The sequence below is a fragment of the Sceloporus undulatus genome, chromosome 3, assembly GCF_019175285.1.
Source record: "Sceloporus undulatus isolate JIND9_A2432 ecotype Alabama chromosome 3, SceUnd_v1.1, whole genome shotgun sequence".
In the NCBI taxonomy this organism is placed as follows: domain Eukaryota; kingdom Metazoa; phylum Chordata; class Lepidosauria; order Squamata; family Phrynosomatidae; genus Sceloporus; species Sceloporus undulatus.
The window spans coordinates 24997515-25013462 of NC_056524.1; positions in this window are offsets into that span (position 1 = coordinate 24997515).

A 15948-nucleotide genomic window follows, 5' to 3' on the forward strand; every position below is an offset into this window, starting at 1 on the left:
GCCGCCATCGGGTGTCCTTGGGGCATGAAGCCCCAAGGACACCCCTTTCCAGGCCGTGGAGAAGTGGCCTTTTGCCGCTTCCCAGCGGCCTGGAAAACGGCGGATCGGGGCCTCGGAGGCTTCCGTTCTGGCAGCTGAGGCCCCGATACAGCAGGGAAAGGGCCGCTTACAGGCCGCCCCAAACGGGCGGTCTGTAACGCGCCTAAGACTTTTATATGGTTTGGTATAGGAGGAGTTAAATGGGGGTGTGACACCATGAGTTACCAAATGGGATGACACCCCGAGTGATGCCACTGACCAGCAATAGACACAATTGTCATAGTTTTGACATAAGATTCAATTGGCTTTTGTACATGAAATTGGATGGAGATAAGTTCTTGCGCTTGTTCTCCGACAGCTAAGTCTTTGGGACCAACTCTTAGGGGAGAGCAAGTTCTAGTTAAGCTGGAGAAAGAATTTTTGTCCAAATACAGTAGTTAAAAAGGTGAAACATTGAAAAGATTTTATATTACATCCACAGATGTGTGGAAGTACTCATGTTGATGTCATACATGCATGCAAATTCCCTTACACATGCAGTGATTCTTTTTTGGCCATAGTGCAATGGTCCTATTCAATTCCCAGTTGATTAAGCAGAATTCTGTAAGTGTAACTTGCATATGCAATTGCACATTCCCATGTGGTGCATAACTGTTTGAGTCTTCAATGTACCACTTGATTTACTGGGATAGTGGAGACAGCCATTGCTCATTCCCCTGTGCAATAAGCAAGCACAGTGGCAGATATACAGTTGGTTGCATAATGTTCGGAAGAAGACTGAAGTAGCACAACCACCACCTAGTTAGTGTGCACATTTAAGCAACTGTGATGTACGATCTTGGTCATCCCCTTCCCAAACATCTACACCAGATTCTTGTTTTTGAATTTTGATGGCGATACATCAGGGTGACCAGATGTCATAACCACAAAGGATAGCAAGGCACCACAAAATGTTGGACATTCAAGAAAAATATAGGACATTACAAGATAAAAGTTAAAAACACCAGTATAAATGTAAGTTCATGTTTCTTAGTCATGCTCAAAATGGAAGACATTTTGAAATTCCTCCTGGACAGAGGGTTGAAATGTCCTGGAAAAGGAGGATGTCTGGTCACCCTGATACACACACACACACACACACACATACACACACACGGTAGGGAGGGACAGCCTATAAGCACCAAATGTCTACCATGTATTTGATCTGTATATTTGATTTTAATTCATATGGTGCTGAATATTTGAGCTGTTATCTGAATTTGATTCTTCGGATCTCATTATCAGTGTTCTGGAGCATACTGTTAATCCAATCTAATCAATCAATACAGTCAGATCTTGATATCCTCAGGGGATTCATTCTGGACCCCCTCTCCAAGGATACCAAAAAAGGTGGGATGTCAAGTCCCATTGTCTCTAATGGTGGTGTGAAGTGCATGAGCCCACTAGCGTGGTCACATTCATGCACCACCATTGGGGACAACGAAACTTGCTGTCTGCAGGTGTTTAAATCCACAGAAGGCAAGCCCACAGATAATGAGGTCCCACTGTACTTCCGAACAACCCACACAATATTTTCAATATTTTAGGAAATTGACTCTAGGGGATTGATTAATAGCATTTAATGACACGTTGAGTCTAACTCCACTGATACATGATACATACTGGTCTCTAGTTCCATGGCTCCATTGAAAGTGTCCATGTAGTTTTGGTCCCTCATTTTGGACTATGTTCAGCAGTTGGAAACTACTGAGATTGCATATCTGCAACAAAAACAAGAAAGAGAAGAGAGCACGTATGGTATGCAAACATATAACTGGTCCCACATATGTACCTCACACATCAGTCTAAAAAAGTTTTGCAGTTGGTGAGATTTTTGGTTGAGACAAGCCATCTTTATATGTTGAAAGGATTTTCAAAGCTTTACAAGAGGTCTCGTCTCTAGCACAACACACACACATAAACACACATATTCCGAACAAGCACAAGATGGCACACTGGCTGATAAAAAAAATCACCCAATGCTACTACTCTTTCTTAGTCCATACATCAAGGCAACATTTAACACAGTTCACTTGCAGAAATACATAAAAACAGCTTTAAAAATGTGCAAAATCTCTCCAAGAGCAACTACAAAAATGTTGTCTGTTTATATAAGGATTTTCTTTTGAATTTTCTTGTTTACTGCACGATAGACCAGATCAGTATTTAGTTCCCTAATTCACACAACCTGTTAAGAATTTATCCATCATCGTCGTCACCATTGTCCTCATAATTATCATTATTTTCAAGGGTTCTTTTTAATGCCATGGCTTCCCCCATTAAGAAAAGTTAGGAAAGGAAAGAAGCTTGATTGAACCCTGTTCATGTCTACTCAAAAGTAACCTATAATCCACTGAGTTCCAGGTAAATCCCAGATAAGTGTGGATAGGGTTATGAAACACGCAGAGCTCTGGTTACTCCCCACCACTTAGTATCTGCTGCATAAGGCAACTGACTCACCTATTTCAATAGTAGGGTTCACCCTGTTGGGATTCAAGAATGAATTATGGGGCTCCTTTCCTGATTTTGTGATTTTTTTTCTAATATGGAAGAGCTGTTCTTTTATTAAATTTGTAGCAGCTCCTTGAATGGATTAAGATAGTGACAATGATCCATTTATTGTTTATGAAACCATCATATGGCTGTTCAGATCTTACATTACATGATCATTCCTTATCTGTCATACTTTTGGTGATTTGCATACTTAATTTTAAAAAATAAAAATAATTTTTGAATAGGAAATCTGAAGGTGTGAAATGTTCTGATATCATCCTAAATCTTGAAAAAGTTTCAGCCTTGCTGAGTGAGGGGTTTCCCACGTCTGGTCAAACACATAACCACTGTCATTGAGAACATCTTGTTCCACCTTAAACTTCTCTTCTACATTGGCTTGTTGTTTGTTTTCCATCTTGTTTGTTTGTGTGCTTTAAAAATGCATAAAGAAGAAGCACAGCCTTATTATATATAATGAGATATTCAACATGTTTCAATAGCAGTGTGAATGCTTTTTATGAAAGGGGGGGGAAAGCAGTCTTATTATGTACAATGAGACATTCAAGATATTTCAGTACTTCTGTTGAGAGAGAAAATAAAGTAAGCCCATTAAAGTTTGTCTTATTATTCAGAGCAGATAAAGCCAATTTTAATGAAATATGTTACAGCTTACTCCTTAATTAGATATAATACTTCAGTTTCATTCTAATTGGCAATTTGCCTCTATTTTTAACAGAAAGTCAGTCTAGTCTAACCCAAGCCTTTGAGCATCTTTTTGGATACTCGCAATATACAATGGACATTTTTGTCAAGCATTTTTAGAAGAGAATTTGATTTATGGAGAACTGTAATCTTTCCAAAGTAGTGTTTCTTGATCAATATTTTATTTTTGCTCATTATTTTTATCCTGAATTTTAAATTCTCCTTGTCTTTTTTTTTAAAGGAGAAACATTTTTAAAAATATATTTTATTTCAAATGTTTGTGATACCAATCATTATGAAACAAGAACTTAAAGGTGCTTTTTGTACTAGGTCATGAGTAATCATTGGAGGTCTGCTTGTGAAAATTGTGTTTTGGCATGTAAATCTTTCTTTCTTTCTTTTCTTTTCTTTTCTTTCTTTCTTGTGAATTTAGTTTTTGTTTGCTTTTAGTGTGTGGATTCTGATTCAATTTTGTTTTTGTTCTTTGAGTGTGTGCACCAGTAAAACAAATGTACAAGTGAGGATGTAGCCTATGTAAGGAGAGCCATGAATTAGGGCATGAATGCCAGTTTCAGAATATTTGAGTAAAAATATATCTGAAAACAGTGACATTACTTTGAGGGGGGGGGCATCTGCTAGAGACCTCCAAACTAGACTGAAGACATTTGTTTCAACATGACAGAATTTTCCCCATGTATTCAGAGCACTCTGTCAATGTTCTATAGACTTAGGGGCTGAACAGAACGGTGTTTAACACTGATCTCAGGGCACAGTGGGGCATGGCATCCACACGCTGCATGCCCCGACACTGTCCTAACACCGCGTCACGCTTTGTGCTTGACTGCATGGCAGGGAATGTCAGGATGTGTCTTTGGTGCAACATTTAAACACACTGAGCCAAAGGAGTACCAAAAAGTTGCTGCCATGGCAGCAAGGGGGCCTTTTTGCCAGTGCTAAAAGGAGTGGCATTTTGCCATTTTTTTTAGCATCAGCAAACTTCTGGATCAGACCCACCACATGTGGTTGATGTGGCCCCAATTGAGTTCTGAAAGGAGTGGCAGGATGCTGCTCCAAAGGGGTGGTCTGTTTTGCCCATGAATCTCTCCATTTTCAGTTGCCATTTAGTGACATACTGTATAAAATAACTTCAACTGACTGTCCATAGAATTTGTCCTCTCTTCTCTTATCTTATCTTCAGTTTTAAATGGAGGCTTTCCCTGATTCTGTGGAGTTCTGTGAGCTGCCATTTCTAGTTTCTTCATAGCATATTGAAAAATTAGCTACCTGTGGAAAAACCATACATAACAAACAAGAGGATTTTTATATTTATTCCTAGCCTTCTTTTTCCCATTTGAGACCCATAGAGACTTGTAACATTTAAAAAAACCCACATAATTAAAATGTACAAAGTACAAAAGTTAAAAAAGATTAAACAGTAAAAAAAAATTAAAACCAGATTATAATTTACAGCATGAAACATGCACATCAGGAATAAACTCTTCTAGAACATGGCCACATAGACCAAAAAACCCACAAAAAACTAACAACAACTCTTACTGAAGTAGAATGATCCCACCTCCTTCAAGATGCAGTCCTGCTTCACCTGACTTAATTTGTTAATTTTTAATTTTTTTTAGAATGTTAGCATTTGGTAAGGGGTTAAATTCATGTGACCCTCCAAATGTTGTTGGACTGCAAACCTCAATGTTCCTGACCATTAACTTTGTTCTCTAGGACTAATAGAACTTGCAATCCAGAAATTTCAGGAAAGCCATAATTCCCCATGCTAGGGAACGCTATCGCATAGGGTTAAAACCCCAGCTGACCTTTCCTGAATTCAGTCCTAATTTGGGAGGCAGCCAAGTGTTATCGCAAAGAAATTGCCACCAAATCACTGCCTGGGTCCATCCCAGATGCAGCCTGGGCCCTGTGAGCCACTTCAGTGGCCATTTTTAAAAGTTGGAAGCTTCTGAATTGTAAGAATGGCCACCCAAGCGTTTTTAACCCATGCAATAGGGTCCCTAGTTTATACTGAAAGCAATTTGTTTAATGTTTTAGACTTGTGTTTAAAATTGTGTGGATGGAAATGTGTTTGTGGATTTTCCTGTGTATATTTCCATGTGAGCACAATTGAGACCTCATTCCCACTTACCTGTAAGTCAGTTTTTGGTTCAGCAGCAGAGTATGGTTCGCCTATGTTTGCACTGATCCATGCTGGGAGCCTGCTGCTGCCTCCTGATCCCAAACCATGGGCCTATGCGAGAAGTGCCTAAGCACTCAAGCCATGCCAAGGAGTGGAGAGGCAAGGCCGGGGCAACATGAGGCAAGAGGAGGCCGAGGACGAAGACTGGGGCAGAGAGGAGGCAAGGGGAGGCCGGGGACAAAGGACAGGGATGGAGAGGCCAAGAAAGACGGGGACTGCCAAGACAGATTCGAATCTGCATGATTCTCACTTGGGCTGAATCGATTTATTTCAGAATAATTTCAGAATAAATCGATTCAGTCCAAAAGAACCAGAAAAAACAGCATCTTTCTGACATGGCTTAAATGGGTCAAAAGCATGCCCCCCCCCCTTTCCGAATCGCTTCAGCGATTCAGATTAAGTGGGAACCATACTCATATAAACTGGATTGTACTGAATCACGATCCTGTAGTGGGGATGAGGCTCAGATCTAGTTTTTTGTAGCTGTTTTTAAATTGTTTTTTTTTAAAGTCCTTTTTGTTAACCTTGTATAATTTTATTGGTTGTATTGGTTAAACTGTCCCTTCAGGAAAAGGAAGCTGTTCTAGAAGTACAGAACACAGACAAACAGTGCATGAACAGCACATAAATAAAAAGAGCTTGGAACAAACATGAGGAATGATGTTACCTGAAGTATGTTACCTTTGGGGCTTGTGAGGTTTTTCAAAATATATATTGTTTAATGATTACTCCTAAAACATTGTTCTAAGGGGACAGTCATTTCAGGAAATTTTTGACAATTTTTAAAAAGCAGTATATGAGTACAAATGAATAATAATGCCTAATGCTTTACTTTAAAAATATGTTCCAAACTGTAAGAAAAATCATAGCTGCTCAGCAATGATACCACATTCATTTTATATCACTTAAAAAGAAGTAAGTTGAGCCTCCCTTATCCAAAATGCTTGGAACCAGAGTTATTTGGGGTTTCAGATTTTTATTTGAAATACCTGTATTTACATATACGTATATATAAATATATAATAAGATAGAGACAGAGTGGTGTAGTGGTTTGAGTGTTGGACTTTGATTTTAGAGACCAGGGTTCAATTCCCTGTTCAGTCATGAAACCCACTTGGGCAAGTCACATGCTCTCACCCTCAGAGGGAAAGCAATGGCAAACCTCCTCGGAACAAATCTTGCTAAGAAAGCCCCATGACAGGTTCACCAATGGTCACAACAACATTTTGAAGCTATGGTCACAAATTTGGAAGAAAACCCCTGATATTTTGATTGACTTTACACACTGATATAGTCTCACGTTAAAAAGGTAACACTCTATTAACATTATAATGTGCAAATCTCTCATTTTTTGCCTTTTTGTTTATGCAGATGCTTTTGCAATTGTGTACATTATTTTCTCAATTTTAATCTTTGTTTGTATGTTTTAAGAAAATATTTAAAAAATAATTGTTAATTTTTTAAAATGTCCAAAGATGTAAGTAAACAAAAAATTCAGAATATGCAAACTTCCATGTCCTCCAGATAATCTTAGTGTCTATTAAGGTAATACTACATATATCCTATACATACATGAGTTTGTGTGTGTGTGTGTAACTATTTTGTATGTTCAGTGTATTGCATTGTATAATACATTGGTCAATCACCTCTTACACCATGTGCCTTATTATTTCAATATGTACTTTTATTATTCATAAAATCGTAAGCACTGATCACTATCAGTCTAAGAAAACTTACAAAGCAATTATAAAGAAGTACAAGTTGTTACTGTTTAATTCAAAGGAGTTCAGCAGAACACAAATGTCTTGGGAAGGAATCACAATTGCCCCAATCAAACAGCCGAAGTTCTTTGCAGCAGCTTCACCCATGCCAAAAATTACCCAATCTATATTTATAGAAAAGGAGAACTTGCCTCTTCATAGGTAAGGGAGTGGTGGGAGGTAATGAACTGTTTCTGCCTGAGCAAGGTGAGTGGGCACATGATTTCAACCACAAAAGAATTAAAGATGGAAAGAAAGAACAGATTGAAATTATTATTGCCAAACAATATGCCTCTGTGCTCAAACTACAGTCCCAGAAGGATGCAGAAGACAGCAAAACCAGTTGCTCTGCCAGAGCTTAAGAAAGTTTTTTGTTTCAACTTCAGCTCACAAAATCCAGAGCCAGCAAAGCCAATGGCCGATATGGCCAGCAATTCTGAGAGCTGTAGTCAAAAAAAGTAACTTTCCCACCTCTGACTCTGCCAGATACACTGGCATCAGGGATCTATAAACATGAAACCCACATGGGGAAAGTAAACATGGACCCTATCGTCCCTGGGGTATCCCTCCCATGGGTGTATGTGTATGTGTTTGTCTGTATGTGTATCCTACCTTATGTCATGGGATCTCGAGCTGGTGTACAGATAAAATCAATTGAAATAGTTTAAAACAATTTGAAATTTGAAACAGGAATAATAATGTAAACAGATTAAAACTGAAGCATATTAACATAGTCACCTTGGGTCCCATATGAGAGCCAGCATGGCATAGTGGTTTGAGTGTTGGACTACGACTCTGGAGACCAGGGTTCTATTCCCTGCTCAGCCGTGGAAACCCACATGCAAGTCACACTCTCTCAGCCTCACGGGAAGGCAGTGAGAAACTTCCTCTGATCAAAGCTTGTCAAGAAAAAACCCATGATAAGCTTAGCTTAGAATAGTGGTTCTCAAACTTTGGTCCTCCAGATGGTGTGGACTTCCAGACTCTTGGCCAAGCTGGCTGGGGCTTCTGAGACTTTAAGTCCAAACCGCTCTGAGGGCCAAAGTTTGGAAATCACTGCCTTAGGGTCACCGTAAGTCACAAAAGACTTGAATGCATACAACAACAACAACAACATGGGTCCCATCCTGGGAGAAAGGTGGCATATAAATAAAGCGAATTAAGTAAAACAAGTTAACAAGTTGAAACATTTAAAAGATTAAAGCACCTGAAAAAATGGACAATTTGAAAGAAATTGGATACCTTAACCTTTAGTAAGTTTTGACTTGGTATCAGAATGAAGCCAATATCTGTGTCAGTCATGACCCCAAGGGGAAAGTAATTCATCACCAGGGTGCCTCAGCAAAAAAGGCCCTCTCTACACTGTGTTGGTCCCACTGGTGTGAAAAAAGAAGCCCTTTTACTATGCAGCTGATCAGTCACCAGCCAAGTGATAGGGAACAGACCAGTATTTCCCTACAGCTGTTAGCAGAAAGGGAAGCTCAGTCTTTATCAGAATAATGACAGGACAAGGTCATTTCTAAGGGAAACCTATCATGAAACTTTCTTAGCAAGATTTGTTTAGATTTCATATAACATATAATAATTCTAAAATCCAAAAACATTTGGATCTAAAAAAGAAGAAGTTGGGAGTTAGACATATCGCCTCCTCATAAGTAAACACACAGATTTGATACCTATCTACAGTTTAATGCCTAGAATCACAGAATCATAGAGTTGGAAGAGACCGCAAGGGCCATCCAGTCCAACCCCCTGCCATGCAGGAAATCTAAATCAAAGCATCCCCAACAGATGGCCATCCAGCCTATGGTTAAAGACATCTAAAGAAGGTGACTCCACTACACTCTGAAGGAGTTTGTTCCACTGTCGAACAGCCCTTACTGTCAGGAAGTTCCTCCTAATGTAGCTTGCATCCTAGTCTCTGGAGCAGCAGAAAACAAGCTAGCTCCCTCCTCAATATGACATCCCTTCAAGTATTTAAACAGGGCTATCATATCACTCCTTAATCTTCTTTTCTCCAGGCTAAACATTCCCAGCTCCCTAAGTCGTTCCTCATAGGACATTCTTTCCAGACCCTTCACCATTTTGGTCGCCCTCCTTTGGACACACTCCAATTTCTCAATGTCCTTTTTGAATTACGGTGCCCAGAACTGGACACAGTATTCCAGGTGGGACCTGACCAGAGCAGAATATAGTGGCACTATTACTTCCCTTGATCTAGACACTATACCTTTATTGACGCAGCCTAAAATCACATTGGCCTTGTTAGCTGCTGCATTGCACTGTTGACTCATGTTCAATTTGTGGTCTACTTGGACTCCTAGATCCCTTTCACACGTAGTTTCATTCAGCCAAGTATCCCCCATCCTATATCTGTACATTTCATTTTCCGCCCTAAGTGCAGTACCTTACATTTCACCATGTTGAAATTCATTTTGTTAGCTTTGGCCCAACTTTCTAATCTATTAAGGTCTTTCTGAAGTTTGATCCTGTCTTCAAGGGTATTAGTTACTCCCCCTAATTTCTGGTCATCTGCAAATTTGATGAGTATGCCCCCAGTTCTGTCATCCAAGTCATTAATAAAGATGTTGAACAGCACTGGGCCCAGGAAAGAACCCTGTGGGACCTCCAGCACTGTGCCCAGGTGACCTTCTCCTCTGTACTCCAAACCCTCCTTGGCTATAAAAATAAAAATGAATGTGAAAAGAAAAATTTGCACGCCATTAGTTGCGCGCCTCTACAAGCAGTTCTGTAGAATGAGTCTTCTAGCTCCTCTTCCTCCCAGTGACCAAAAGAAATGGCTCACACTTTTAAAATTTTAAGCTCTTACCTAAGCAAAGAAAACCAGCGTCCTCACAATTCAGGCACATTAAATGAAATTTTCCTTATGGACTGTTTCTTTGATTACAATGGATTCAGAGATGGAGGCTATATATTGACAGAACAACTAACGGACGAATGTCATCTATACAAAGCAGTGTCCCCAAGCATGTACAAACTATCCAAACCCCCACATTCAGATCTTCTCTAAAAAGAGGTTAGACCACAATACAAGCATCTAAACTACTGCTTCACTTTTAATCAGGGTTTTATAAAGAAACATTGGTATGTAATTGCCATATCAGGCTGTCAGCATTATCCCCAGATCTCATTTAAAATAGCTACTAAAATATTTAGGGACATTCTGATGAAAAGCACATTCAAGGAGGACAAACAAACATCATAAAATACTCCAAGGGGCACAACCAGATTCAAAGGACACCATCCTTGTAGCCACTGTGTCTATTGCAAGTACACTTCCAAGAAGTTAGGTATGTGCAGGCTACAGACAGCATACAAATATAATAATAATCAGAATCCTAACTTTATGTAACTTTATGCATACTTAATGCATAGCAGAAACAGTAATAAACTCTATTATTAAATTGTCAAGATGTGTAATGCACAGCATGTGCAATGCACAGTGGAGCTTGCTGTGCATTGTGATACATGCAATGTGCATCAGGACTGATTTCCAGTAGTCCGATTAGATATCCCATTATAATCATGGGAGGTTGGTCTATCAATGGAAAATGGAACTTCTATTTGTAAAAAAAATACAAATTGTCAAAATATCAGTTCATTCAGGATCAGACTGTTGAGAGCTATCACTTTAATGCCCTGTCTGAACGCTTGCCAAACAAATTTGGCTCATAGAATAATAGAATCACAGAGTTGAAAGAGACCACAAGAGCCATCCAGTCCAACCTCCTATTATGCTCAGAATGGCCCTTACTGGAAAAACAATGCCAAAGTAGATATATTCTTCACCAGATCCAACAAGACTCTTACTATGTTCTTAGACAGACAATGATGATAAGGACAAGTTACACAAATTTTTATTAAGTCTGTGTGGGCGATCCACAGATTTTGTTCTCTCCTGTTCTGTCTGTTCCACATTACTTTCATCATATACATCCAGTACCTTATTTTATCCTCACATTAATCTTTTTCCTTCTTACAGTTTTTGTCTTGTCCACCCTTGTTACTTCTGTATCGCTCTCTGTCTTTTCTGTCATCCTTTCTCTTTCTCTTTTCTCTCCCCTCCCTTATTAAGACTCAATCCTTTCTGTCCCTAACTTTTCAAAGAGCAGTCTTTTTAAAACTCCCAAATGATTTTGAGCAACAAATTATTTCACTTCTTTAATGTTTGCTTTCGCACATCAGTCAGTGATTAAACCACTGCTGTTCCTCCTTGCGTTCTAGTGTGCTAAGAATAAAAGTTATATCAAAATCCATTGTATTGGATAATGAGGCATGGAGGATTAGCCTATGAACAAACACTCGGCGCAATTATTTCTAACTGGGTGGAAAGTTCTGTATTTTATTTCAAAATACAGTGGGCCCTTGTTTTCCACTGTGGTTTGGTTCCAGAACCCCCCATGGATAATAAAATCCATGGATGCTCAGGTCCCATTAAATACAACGGGAAAGGAAAATGGTATTTCTTATATAAAATAGAATATCTAGGTTTGGAATTTATACTTTAAAAAAAATATTTTCTAGCTGTGGATGCTTGAATCTGTGCATTAAAAATTCTGGAAATAAGGAGGGCCAGCTGTATTCCAGAACCTTCCACATTTCAGTTATAAATGTAACCATGGCAGGCTAACTCCAACAGGCCTCCCTGGAAGAAGTTTACCCATCCATTAAGAAGCCAAGCCCTTCCTCCAGTCCATCTGCCTTGGACCAGGCCTCGGAGGTAGAGAAGAACTGCTGACCCTCATCCCCTTCGCCTCCTCCACTCCCTTCTCCTTTTGTGTCGTGTCTTTTTAGATTGTAAGCTTGAGGGCAGGGAACCGTCCAATTAAAAAAGATTGTATGTACAGCGCTGTGTAAATTTACAGCACTTTATAAATAAAGGTTAATAATAATAATAATAATAATAATAATAATAATAATGGTTCAGCTGGAGGCTGGTGAATAGTGGCAAATTATTACTAGGAAAACATGAGAAGAATGCTGTAGCTAATGGTGGATCCAGTTTGTCAGTTGAACAATCAACTGGGAGACATTTACTTCAACTGGCCAGAACTAAAGTGGCAACCATCAACAAGAGGAAATTTTCATCAGCTGTGGCATGACCTGCAAGGAAAGTTTCAACAGCTTAATATGCTGTCTGAATTTAAAACAGTGTTAAAGAACTATCTCTTCCAGCAGGCCTACTCAGTTGATTTTAAATTATGAATTTTAAATTGGTGTGTTTTTAGTGTTATGTTAGATGATTTTGATGTGTCCTTTGTTTATGTGTTTTAACTTAATGTGTCTGAATGGCTTTGGGTGTTTTGGTCTGCTTTTGCAGCAACAAATCTATTAAGCCTTGCAAATTCTAGCAAAATGATGCTCTCCTAGCTGAGCTGGACATTTGTACATACTTCTTTCCTCTTGACAGGAGATGAGCTCCCTCAAACTGGAGACCCACAAAGACTGAAGCCTCAGGGCCAGGCCTAAGATCTGGCAACCCTTCCAGCATACCAGGAGAGTACACTGCTGAAGACTGTGCCTTCCATTCCTTTAAACATTCCTCCAGCAGAATACACAAGTTGGCTGGGTCTTGGACTTGCCAATGTAAACATCCCACTTGTGTACTGAAGGAGCATCTCTCCAAAGCATTGTGGAAAATTAAATCTGTGTCCCCCCCATTAGGTTCTGGGGACCACTCACTCTAAATGCCAACAGCCTCTGCTGCAACATAGCATTGGGAAATTACAATGTCAGTTGGTGCTGCTGCAACTGAATAAGCCTCTCATGAGAGGATCTTCAAGAGGATATTTTGCCAATTGCCCTTTCAACCCTAGAGTAGGTTGTGGATGCCATTCTACCAGGTCTTTATGGCAAGAGGTTGGAAATGGTGTTGGGTGGGGGTGGATTACCATTCCCCAGTCACCTCAGTCATTGGATTCTGGATTTCCACATCAACCCATAGAGGAAAGTGGAGGGAGGAAAAAAATCATACACAGAGAGAAGGAGATACTGGCTACCAAGCATGGAGAACCTATGTTATTATTGTTGTTCTTGTTGTGTGCCTTATTTCTGACTTATGGTGACTCTAAGGGGAACCTATCACAGGGGTTTCTTGGCAAGATTTGTTCAGAGTTGGTTTGCCACTGCCTCCCTCTGAGGCTGAGAGAGTGTGACTCACCCAAGGTCACAAAGTGGGTTTTCAAGGTCACAAAGTGGGTTTCCTCCATAAATTGTTGGACTACAAGTCCTCCAACCATCATGGTCTGGCATGTGCAATCCAAAAAAAAAAATGGCATATCCAAGCTCTACATGTAGGTAACATCATGCATGCATTGGTGCTTGAAGCTGTTAATTTCACTCTCCTCCTACCAGTCCCTTTTCATAGAATCATAGGCTCGATACACACAGGCACAAAGCAGCATACCACTGCCGATACTAGGGTTCGGGAGTGCACAGTAACTACACGCTCCTGAACCTTAGTGCATGTGGGCGCCACCATGATTGCACAGCCCCACCCACATGGGATGTGCATCCATGGCATGTCCTGTGTGACACGTCCAGATGGTGTGTCACACAGAACATGTTTTTCAGAAACCCATGTTGACTTGGCATTCCCTTTACAGACTCTCTTTTCCTTTTGTATTATGCTTATGAATGCATTGGTGGAAAAGTGGTGTGTATGTGTATATATATATGCAATGTGTAAATAAATAAATAGATAAATAACAAGATTTTTCCCTTTCTACCAACCCATGCTGATTTGAGAATGCAAAGGCACATGATGTAATTTGTTCTTGGTGCTTTTCTAATCTCCACCTCTCTATTGAAATATGTTCTCCAAACTGCATTATGTTCTCATTTTGAGAACATTTGTTTCTGGATAAATTGCCTTCAGTGCCATTTTTATGAGGAAGTGCTGATTCTTATTTTGAGAACCCAACCGTTCATAAAAACAATCAATAAATCTCACATCCTTCTGCCAATCAAGCATAGGGTGAAATGCCAAAATAAGATCTTGGATCCTGACTACCTATTACACTCACCACAGGACAGCATTGCAAATAGAGAATTATGAAGATTCTCACACCAACCAACAGAGAAAAGTAGATGGATCAAAAAGTTCCCCCACAGAGAGAAGAAGCATCTATCTACTAAGAGGAGTGTGTGTGTGTGTGGAATGACCATCTAGATGGCTGCATTAAAACTCAAGCCATAAACAGAAAAGCCAATTGTAAGTAATTATAACAGTTGCAGTCAAACAACATCTGAACGGCCAGATATTCCCTGTTGCACATCTGTACCACAATTGTTCTACAGTATTAACAAAAGCTGTTGTGTACCAAGTTAGTCACTCTGTCATGAAACATAGTCATGGATATATTAATCAGTAGTGGTTCTACAAAGTTTCAAAGAGGGGAATTTCCCAACGCTGCCTGGAGATGTCAAGGACTGATCCAGTGACCTTCTGTATATGGAGTATGCACTCTACCACTGAACTACAGTTGTGTGGCATTGCCTCTTATGCAATTGACCTTTCCTATTGCTTTCAGTACTCTAATGAGTATCACACAACTTTGCCTTGTCAATTTTCCTCAAATAAGTACACCAGAAATTGGAAAGGAGATCATAGTGTATATGCAATCTTAACACTACCCTTTGTCGCCATTCATCATCCTCAAATTAATTTTTCCTTTCCTGTGTGGAAATGTTGGAGGTTTTGTTAGTATTTGGTTTAGTTCCTACTTCGTGTCCATGAAAATTTAAATTTGTTAATATTCTCATTCATATAGAAGTTGTTGAAAGGAAGAGGTGAATTTCCCCTTCCCCATATAATGAAGAAACCCCCAAAACTTCCCTGCTTCTATAAGGAAAAGATATAGAGTGGACCCTTGTTATACGCTGGGGTTTGGTTCCAAGAACCCCCATGGATTACAAAATCTGCGGATGCTCAAGTCCCATTAAATATAATGACATAGCAAAATGGTGTCCCTTATAAAAAATGGAAAATCAAGGTTTGATATTTGAAATGTATCCCTTTTTTTAACATTTTCAAACCGTGGATGCTTGAAACTGTGTATAAGAAATCAGTGTATAAGAAGAGCCGACTGTAATTGTAAGGTGTAAGTGTAATGTGTCACTTGGCAACAGATATGATACTCCTTGCTGCTGAGAAAGATTTTGAGTCTGCTGGATCCAGGAGAATTGTAGCATCTGTTGGCTCATAACCAATTGCAAACGTTTTCTTCCTACCCTCATCACAACCTGTCTACACGACACAGGGCTAAAGTCCCAATTCAAGTACAGACTGTCTTCACAAGGGAAGGGCAGTTTCACATCGAATCCACCCTATCCTTACCTAAACTATTATAAAAAAAACTTCACCTTTGCTCTGGATTTTGCTGGAAAATCCAGAGCACTACAGAATCTGACCCAGAAGGCTCTCCACTGTCTTCACAAACCTGATTCTACAGGGATGGAAGACAGAAATCGGCACTGTTACCTTGGATCACACAACATCGCAGTTAACATGAAATAACGTGAAGTTAAACCTCAATTAAAGCAGAGAAACCAGCAGCTTTTTACTTTTGAGATTTTATTGTTCTTATGTTTGTTGTTACCCACCTCGATCCAATACAGGGAGAGGCGGGTTAGAAATAATAATAATAATAATAATAATAATAATAATAATAATAATAATAATAATAAGTT